At 35.4% G+C, this 10,114-nt stretch overlaps 1 long non-coding RNA gene across 1 annotated transcript; it reads left to right on the top strand.

Moving 5' to 3' along the window:
- Positions 1-7,905: 7,905 nt before the first annotated feature.
- On the top strand, positions 7,906-9,617 carry LOC128174912 (uncharacterized). Its single transcript, XR_008242592.1, has 3 exons — positions 7,906-7,986; positions 9,173-9,237; positions 9,416-9,617. It is a non-coding gene; the product is annotated as an uncharacterized LOC128174912 (long non-coding RNA).
- Positions 9,618-10,114: the final 497 nt, after the last annotated feature.

Consider the following 10,114-nt stretch of genomic DNA (forward strand, 5'->3'; position numbering starts at 1 on the left):
GTGCTAAGACCTACTGCAGACAAGGCAACCGCTGAGTTCTGGAAAATGGTTCCAAGATTAGTTATGGCAAATCGGCAGGATATAGGGTGCTATTTGTTTTCGCTTAGAAATCACACACACCTGTTATCATTTAAGTGAAGAAGCTTAATTGAAAGTGATGTTTATTTTTAACTATTTGTAAAGAAGCTGTTTTAACACAGGTTTTATTTTAACGAAACCCGTAACAAAGCGCTCGTAACATCTTGACAAAATGGTTCCGAGAACTGACGCACGCGATCTTAGCATCTTATTTATAGCTCATCTCGTGAACAGAGGCAACATTAACCCGATCATGGAAATCATGCACAGTATCTGTAATAAAAAAAACACATCAACCGAAATATGCAAGACAGTACAAAGCTATCCACCCATCTTGTTATAACACAACCAATTTCTGAACAATACAATAGATACAATGTCTTGCTCCCATTTTTGAAGTTTGATAGCTTATATCTTACCTCCTTTGCATGTATATAACGTGTAAATAGGTTACTTCCGGTATTTTTGTTTTTCACAAACATGTATGTACTGTAAGAAAATAACGATGTTCTGTTAGTATTGCACGTAATGTTAAGCTTTTCAAGGGAGTGTCCACAACCTTGATTCAGGGTAACATATTTTCAAATGTCCTTGACCTCTCAAGGGTGGTCTGACACCCAATCTTTTGACCCCTGTAAAAGGACACCGATTATGCAATTTTAATAAGGAATTCATTTTCTCCATAACAGGTATGTATTGACTCATGAAGGAGGTGTCTCCAGTAAATTTACTTGATTGCGTAACAAACGCCAAATTTCGCCGCATGAGTTGATGGATAAATTACATGTAATCCATGCACTTTGGTTATGGATAATACAATGATTATAGATAGGTAAATATTTACGGGATCTGGTGACGTAAGGGCGTTCCCGCACTGATTATAATCTTTAATACCCGACATTCTCCGTAAAAGAAAGTCGTCTTGTTGGGAATGGGGCCCCTATTCAGTTTAAATACTGCATGCGGTTTTAAAATGAAAAGAGAGACCCAGAAAAGAGTTGTTGATGCTGATTGTGTTAACGTTTACTGCTAGTGTTACAGTACTAGGCATACTTTGTTTCAAAGCGAGCTGTAACTCACCAGTGAAAATGCTGATGTCTGATGTAGAAATTTTTAATTCAAGTGATATTTTTTGTTTACAATCTATATTGTATCAATTTCAAAATTTAAGTCTTGTTTTAAAAACAACTTTTAGGAAAGTTTTCGAGTTACCAATTTAGCACACAAGCAAAGTGTGGTATTTATAAATACAATAATGTATTTTTATATTATATAATATTATGCATAACATTCACAACTTACAATATAGCTCAGTGTGCTATGACATGAGCTTTGATCTGAAGTCGGAAAATCCGTGAGGTTTTTCACAGCAACAATAAACATATATCATTCATTATACATGTAAATGGAAATTGAAAATATTTCAAAGAATTAACAAGGTTTAGATCACCAAATCTTTACGTAAGTGAAAAGTGTGTAAAACAACTGTTTCTCAGAAAAGTGCAAAATGTGTAGTTTTGTTAACCTTACCCTGCCAAGGAAAAGGTGGCGAAGTGTATAAAAGCTGGCCAACAAGTGTTTACCTATTCGCCATTATTCTTGTCTGGTTTCCATTGCCCTTTCGCAAGGAGAAATCTGAGCAACCCCCACACAGAAGCATTGTGGCATTCCCGGGCTCTGATATCCGGATTATATTTGTAGACACCACGCTACTAACTCCCGAGTCAATAATCGCCTTTGAAGACTTGTGTTTTGGGTCCACATCTCTATCAGTTATTGCACGCGTTCAATACAAATAGCTTAAACAAACCAAGGTCGAAAATCTGTGCAATTTTTTTTGAACGACCCCCTCTATTGTAAGGGCTGAATAACTGGGTCATTGGTCTTTACTACCAAAAAAAAAAACAAATCAAGAAGAATTTCTGCTATGAGTGTTTAACACTTTGAATATTGGTGTATACGCATCAGGCCAGACAAACGTTTCTATTAATATAACGTTACTTCAATCTATTTAGTTGAGAATCTTTTTAAGGTGTCCGCCTGTCCTAAATTTGTCTCCATTTATTTTTAACAGGTGCCAAGATATCTGCTGACAACAGCAAAGCAAGAACAAAACAGATATAGAAATGTCAAAGAAGACAATTCTTTGCAAATTCTATAAAAAAAACACCATTGTAGGTAAATTGTACCTAAATGATAATTTACAATATAAATCGAGAGACATGGGTTAACATGTGGAGTGTTGTAGTTCATTGAGTCAGCATGCTGAGTTACATGACGACATTTGTTACTTGCCCTGGGAATAATGTCCGAGTAAGGAAACAGCGGACGGTGTCCTTACACAACCCCAGAGTCATAACAGGCAAGGTGCATGTAGGCCTTATCTATAGGTTAAACACCATATGGTTCATACATTTACCTGTTCCCCTCGGAGGTACAATGTAAAACCCTTTCATAATCTAACAGATAGCCTAATGAAAGTTTTAACACCGTTATTATTGCTGGGACTGCAAGCCACCTAATAACCGGGCTAAAAAAGGATGCAAAAAGTGGATAATGCTTGAACATCTTAAGATGAGCACCCTCCGCACGGGATTGAACTCATTTCTTACGTCTGAATTAGCATGGTTTAAGAGTGTTTCGATTTTAAATCCGGAAATCGAGAAACAAGAGGCAAGAACGGCAAAATTGAGTATCCACTGATTTAGTTTCGACATCGGAAACCTCAAAGTGAGTAATGAGGGCATACCTGTGGTGAAGTGTCGTGAACAATTGTAATATTTAGTGTTTTAGACCAAGAATTTCTCATTAATAAAATTTTCCACAGAAAGCAGTCAAATGTGCAAAAATCCTAATTAGTAGAACAGTCACCTTACATGACCGGATACTGTCAGATTTCATAGACACGTGACAAAAATAATTAATCTCAAAGTTCTCAAATGGACACAAGAATGAAACATATTTCTTTATATATGCATGTTCAAATACAAAGTACGTGTTTATTATCGAAATAAACCTACATGTTCCTAATATTACTTTTTCAATTTGAAAACAGGCAATTAATACTAAATATGAATCCATTATACAGTTTTTACACAAAAGTATACTTGTATTTTAGAAATTTACATGTTTATAAGGGCATTGGATATGAGTCACACATTCATACATTTCCACCGATTTTTCACTTTTCTGGATAAAAAAGTGATTGATAACCCACGGACTGTCATTTAGATGTTATATTTTTCAATTATTAACTCGTATATAACAAATTGTCATATTCGTCACTTTTTCAATTCGTGATTTGTCAACTTGTACCTGGGATATCCAGCCCTGCCTATGATTCACATCTTGACATCATCAATTCGTACCCAAACCCAGTCTAGTTTGATAAAATTTATCGCGATTAAATGCAAATGTACATGTTTCAATACAATGCAAAAATAGGTCTGCAATTCAAGAAGTGTCAAAGTTAATGAGATATAAGTAGAAGAGAGAGGACGTACTTGATATGTGGTATTAATTTAACCCCATCCGTATCTGTATCATTAAAGATCTTGTGCGAGGCTTCAAAATTATTTCAGGGCGTCTGGTTTTTAACGAAATGAATTGTACGTGATAAAATACAACGACTCGCTGGTAACCATTTTTTTCTTGGGTTTGAAGATGTATTGTGCAATATGATGGTGCGAAGGAGGAAGACTAGTTGCAAACTCTATGCATAGTCGTATAAAGGTATTTTAGTGGAACTGGTAGGGCATGGTGATGATGCAGCATCAGATGCATGTATTAACTAAAGGCATGAACCAAACATCCCGAACTTTCATAATTTTAAAAAAAAATGTACCCAAAACAGACCTAACACATCTACACAAAACATAGCCTTTAGATATGTACATATCTAGTTACACCCTGTTCTGATCTAGGAACATACACTTATTAATTACCGCACATATTAAAGTGATCTAGAATCACGTACTAAAACGGAGCTTTCACACTGGTGTGATCTACAATATAGTGTACCCAAATGTAACCTACAAACTGATGTGATCAAATTGGCGTACCCCCAAATAGACCCTACCTATTGGTGCAGTCTGGAATCTAGTACCCATACAGACCCCTGTGATCTTGAAATACAGACCGAAGCATCCAGCAACAGAGGTGATATACTAGTTCATGTAATAAGCAGCATTAATAATCAAGTGCTTACTTGTTTAAGTTTTTTTTTCATCGTGTTATCTTCATCTTATACAATGTTCAACAACAGTACATGTGTCGCTCAAAGAGTCAATAAGATTGTCACACCTGACGCAACAGGAGAGTAACCACGAGTTTGTTTGTCACCTCTATGACGCAATAGAAGACAAGGATTTGTGGTAAATAATATTGACAAGAGGGTACATGTAAGAACGATACCATGTTTATGTCAGATAAAAAACGTCCACTGTGAACTTAGCTGATATACTGTTAGTAAACACCAATACAGTCGTTTTTAAAACATTTTAAGATGTAATTGACTGTCCAATAAAAGACAGGATTATCCATTTAAATTTGCGGTTCTTTACATGATACTGACAGAGAGGGTCTAGTGTTCTAGTGTTTGGAACCAATCAAGGCTTCGTCATTGTTGACTCTATTTGTAATGAGAGTCCATCCCCCGCTAACAAGTGTCTTAGTGGTTAAAAAGTCCTTTACACCTCTTAATCAAACACCTGAACCCCCCTTCTTGATTTAATTGGCGTTTCATCTTTGATCTGGTCAGTAATGGTGTCTAATCGGTACGTACAAAATGACCCCGTTAATTCTTATTCCGGGTCAAAAAGATATAAGGTTCATACCCAGTACAGGTACATATAAATATACAGCGTAACAATGGGTACCTTGAAGTTCTTAATTTTATCCGGGTCTTTGGTATTTTTAAAATCGGCAAACAGTATACTCAATACCTATTTATAAAGCAATACAATGTAATACACCGTTCAGCATTTGATTGCTAGATTTTCTTTTCATCGTTGTCTAGTATAAAAAGAAAAAAAAAAGATAAGGGACGGCATTTTTAGTTCCTAAAAAATGTGATCCGAGGTTTTTCACACGCTGCAATAGCTCTGTATATACTTTGTACCTGTTTCGCTTTCGGACAATGTCGACGTACAAACACATAGGAATAAAATAGATTCTCATGTTTTATTCATCAGCAAAGGACCCCCGATTTACATTTTATTAGAAAAATCTTTTGTGACGAAAATATAAATATCTTTTTAACTTTATTCATTTTAAGAAGATTACAAAAATATCAGGAATGAATAGGCAATTCCGAGACCTTGATGGTGCACGGACAAGAACATCGGTGGGGTTCCTAGGTTCTTTGGGTCGATTTGTAATAAATGGGGGCATCTGTACACAATGACAAAATTGCAAGAATCTTAATCCCAAATTCTTCACTCGTTTTATCTACTTTTGATATGTGCCCATGCATGACGACAGGATGCGGAAGTGTAACATCTCTCGGAAACAGGAATTTTTAAACTTGTAAATATGATTTTCAAATGTTACGTAGATGTTGAGCGCAATGTACACCAGGCAGAATGACTTAACAAGATTTGTTGAGAATAATACGTTTATTGGTTTCAGTTCCTCATAAAATGGAAGCATTCAACATAAACATCATGAAATATGATCCCAAGTTGGTGATCTAGGTCTTTTAACTGCGATTCTGTGCTAAGCGTACAGAAAAAATGGCAGATACGATTACCCTTCGGATTCTTCTCACAGGTTAAAGTTAACAATTTCGTAAAAGTATATTTAGCATCAAGTTTCTGAAGGCGTTGCTTGATGGTGAAAAAACTAATTAAATGTATACACAAGCCGACTTCTGTTTGTCATCATTAGGTAAGGTTACTATACTGACTGTGTCATATGTACTCTATGTGTTGGAAGAAGACATTCTATAGAACATCTTAAGTTATACGAATTGCCTGTATTTTTGTAAATGTATGTGTAAACTTATGTGAGCAGAAAAATCCATCAGTGTCTTAAACAATTAGATAAGGAACTTGGCGAGAACTGAAAACAAATTGCAACAAAGATGTCCAACGTTATATCATTATTTTTCGTCCGTCTAAAAATAGAGTGATTCGTTGAAATTTAAGAAGTATTAACTCTTAAACATATACAAAAAAGTCAGCCACCTTTGAACGATAATGTATACATTTCGCTTTTTTCGAATTGAGTTTGTTTTGCTTTTACTCATCCGTCGGATTGTAGACAGTGCGAGACCTACCAAACTATTTCCAAACCAATTAGAGAAGCAAGCTTCCGAGTTTCGTGTTTTCCATTTCGGCACCAACTGTTGTATTCTGTTGAGTTTTAAGTTCCATTAAGCCAGAAGGTCAATGCACTATGATGATCGAATCTTTGTTTATAAGCATCAAGACTGTTACCCATTGTTAATAGAACGCCATTGTGCTGTATTCGTAAACAAAATTAAAAGGTGTTCATTTAAGGTACCTCACTACACCCAGACTAAAACTTTTTAAGACACTGCTCACAAGATGGCGATTTAAATGTTATATTAAATTGTTTATATTGTTCGGATTGATCGTATACCGTCGTAGCTCAGTGGTTAATGTAGTGGGATTCTGAACCGCAGATCATGAGTTCGAATCCACCTTGAGCTTTTGTTCATGTTTATTGAATTAAATTTTCGAAAATGTAATTTTTTTTATCGAAAATTGCAAATGTTTTGCCTATTTGACTCAAAAACTTCTTATCCATTATGATATCTATCATAATCAAGTTGTTTTCTGCTGATTTGAGAAAATATTTCAAGGTGTAGTGGGCCACCCTTTAAAAACGATGTCTTTGAAAAGAGGAAGAGAGAGTGCCATATTTAAAACGTTCATTTTGTCTACACCTGTTGTCAATGCAGGGTAAACTTCATCAGGAAAAAGACTACCTTGGTGGATTACAATTGAAAATACCCCCTACTCTCTGACTGTCGTACAATCATGTATTTTAATATACAACATAGAAATCTACATGTTAACGAAATTCGAGGGTATGGAACAGCAGATATTGGTAGAAAAAATCCCAAAGCTATAGAATCGCTGTCTTTAATGTCACGACAAAAAGTTTGCACAAAAACCACAAAGCGAAGAGACATAAAAGTAAATTTAAATATATGTAATAATACATAGGTAAATAATATATACATGTACACTTTCATACATTACAGAACATAAGAAATCCTTACATTCACTTTCTACCAAGGCTATGGTTTGTTTATGGACATTGAAGTTTTACTTTGTCTTTCAATAAGGTTTCCTCTGGGGGTCATTACAAAGAGTTGCTGACATAAATGGGAAGCTTTTCACGACATATGTTCCTTTGGCTCAAAATTTTATACATTTACTGCTTCACCACGGGACGAGGAATTCGGAGTCTAATTAGAAATTCAAATCGGTGTTGAAACCTATTCATGTTGTACCAAGCATGTCGAATATACAGCATTCTAAGTTCCTTGCTTTTGAAAGAAGATGAAAACATACAGATAAAGTTAACTATTGTCCATGGGTGCATATTTTTCACTCTCTGTTTTGGGGGAAAATTTTCGGTCGAAAATGTCATAAATCTTGTAGAATTGGGTTCAGCTACGACAGAAGCGCTTGCGATCGAAAAACAGATTTAAGTTTAATCGGTCAGCTTAATTTTTTATCAAAAGCAACCATATTTTTCGACGTCTTATGGATTAACATACTGATGTAATCTTTTTTTCAAACCTATACAGTCTGAACACAACAATCCGCGGGTTTCTTTTAATTGGAATAACTCTTTAAAATTACAGAGTAGTTTTTGTATAAAGCTTAGATATAAATAAACAACGATTTTATAAAGGAGAGGATTTACTAAGGCGTGAGTTGAATTTCAATTTGTTTGTCTCGGGAGAGAAAATCATTTTCAATTCCATAATTTCTGAAAATGCAGACAATTTACGGTTTTTACAGTGGCTGCTATTGTTGCTTCAGGGCTATAAATTAAAATTAACGATTATAGATACACCACAAAAATTATAATTATATATGATTTATACATGTCTTATTACAAAGTATTTCTTCCGATATGTGCTCATTTAATTGTAGTACGCTTTTTATGAAAACATTCCAGTTTAATATCCTAAATTCCCGGCGAAGAAGAATGAATTCATGGATTTTTCTCTCACAAGTATGAACACGGTCTAATGACGGGGAGAAGTGCGGGATGAAATTCCATACGGGTACCTAGACCGTGAAATTCTCAAGAAATTGTTGTAAAGATGTAGGATTGGGAGCCTAAATAAAATTCCAAAAATTGTCTAATAATTGCATCTTAATTTTTAACATTATCTTTAAACCTGTTAAGATTTTTTTACAATGAATGCTGAATGAAAAGTTTTTGACAAGTTTTGAATTCTACGTCGACGCCATTAGGGAATGAAGTCATTTGCAGAACATATGGATATAAATCATGAAACAACGAACTATCCTCGTTCAAATCAATCATTCCCACCAAAGTAGACAGAAAGTGTCGCTTAATAATATTTTTCTCTACGTAAAAATCGCATAAATTGGCGATTAAAGGTAAACAAAGCAATCGTGGTCATCCAAGTGTTTGGTCAAGTAACGTCAATCAAGTCGTCATTCAAACAGTTGAAGGACCAAGCGGTCATGGCTACGTGTAGCGCCTTATCTTGTAGTAGTACTCATTATACCATCATTACCACATGTAGATTCATCAAGCGATGTGTAAAGACACGCATAAATCACGGTGAAGTTTAGAATTTACGAGCTGCCCCCTGTCAGCCGAGGTGTGGGGTTTTTGACAAGACTGTCCAGTCTGACATTATCGGTGACCATGCGTGCCCGCGTCCCGTCAGACTAGTACACAGTACATCGACCGGAAGCAAAATTCACTGTGCGAAAAAACCCCACAAAAACACTATAGAATTCCTAAGCTTTCGTTTTACATATCATATCGATCAATCAAATCTATAAATTTAGTTGCTAAATATAATTTAAGCCTATCAACATTTTCTATTTCAGTTGCAAATTGTATTTTTCAGAATGAATGTAGGCTTTATTCTCAGAAGGCTGACATATTGGAAGATTTTTTGAGTCCTCAAATCAAGTATTTATTCCAGCAAAAGTGCATATATATTTGTCTTTTATTTTATTGACAAAGGAGTTTCTATATTTTAGTGCTGATCTTATGTACATGTACATACCTTGTATGAAATTAACTGTCACTTAAATATTTCGTTAAAGCCTACGGCCCACTTAATTACGTAACGTACTTTCTATTACAGTGTATATGCTGAAGAAGAGTCGGAGGCAATCTCGTACTAGCATTATATCCTGTCACATGTCTTCAAGGTCGAATATTTGGGTATCGATATCAGTGGCGCATGTACTGACAGCAAAGAAAGTGCAAGTAAACCTCTCCAGATTTTTTGTCGTCAACAACATACATAAAATCTGGAGTTCCATTTGCAAATTAAATAAGCTTCAAACTAACATGTGGTTTTTTTTTTATCGAAGTATGAACTCCCCAAAAAATCTTATCTTAAAAAACATACAATAAGTGTCGTTTTGCCTTTGGATTATTATAGAGGACAGACCATCTGGCCTATTGTAAGTGAGGGGGAAAACGTTATCGACTTTAGATGATGAACTCGTTCATGTAACCACAGATTTGACGAAAAAGAATAGCACCACTGGGCCGATTAACCGCGGACTCGTTACCGAGTTTCATTAGTTCGGTCTAGCAGACAATGAATAAACTCAGACAAGTCACTACTTTTCCAGTTTGATGCCTAAAAAGTTGCCCTTGCGCTTTGTACCTGAAATGAACGAGTAACCTTATTAATCTGTTCATCATGCAGCTGGTGCATTCTGGGACCTATACAAGTCAGATATCATAGAGAAAAGCTATTGATTGGGATGAGTTTTCGTGCGCCTCGATTTCAAACTAAAGGGCGATTCTCTCCATGTTCATTTATCGCATT

This window comes from Crassostrea angulata, chromosome 1 (genome assembly GCF_025612915.1).
Source record: "Crassostrea angulata isolate pt1a10 chromosome 1, ASM2561291v2, whole genome shotgun sequence".
Lineage (NCBI taxonomy): Eukaryota > Metazoa > Mollusca > Bivalvia > Ostreida > Ostreidae > Magallana > Magallana angulata.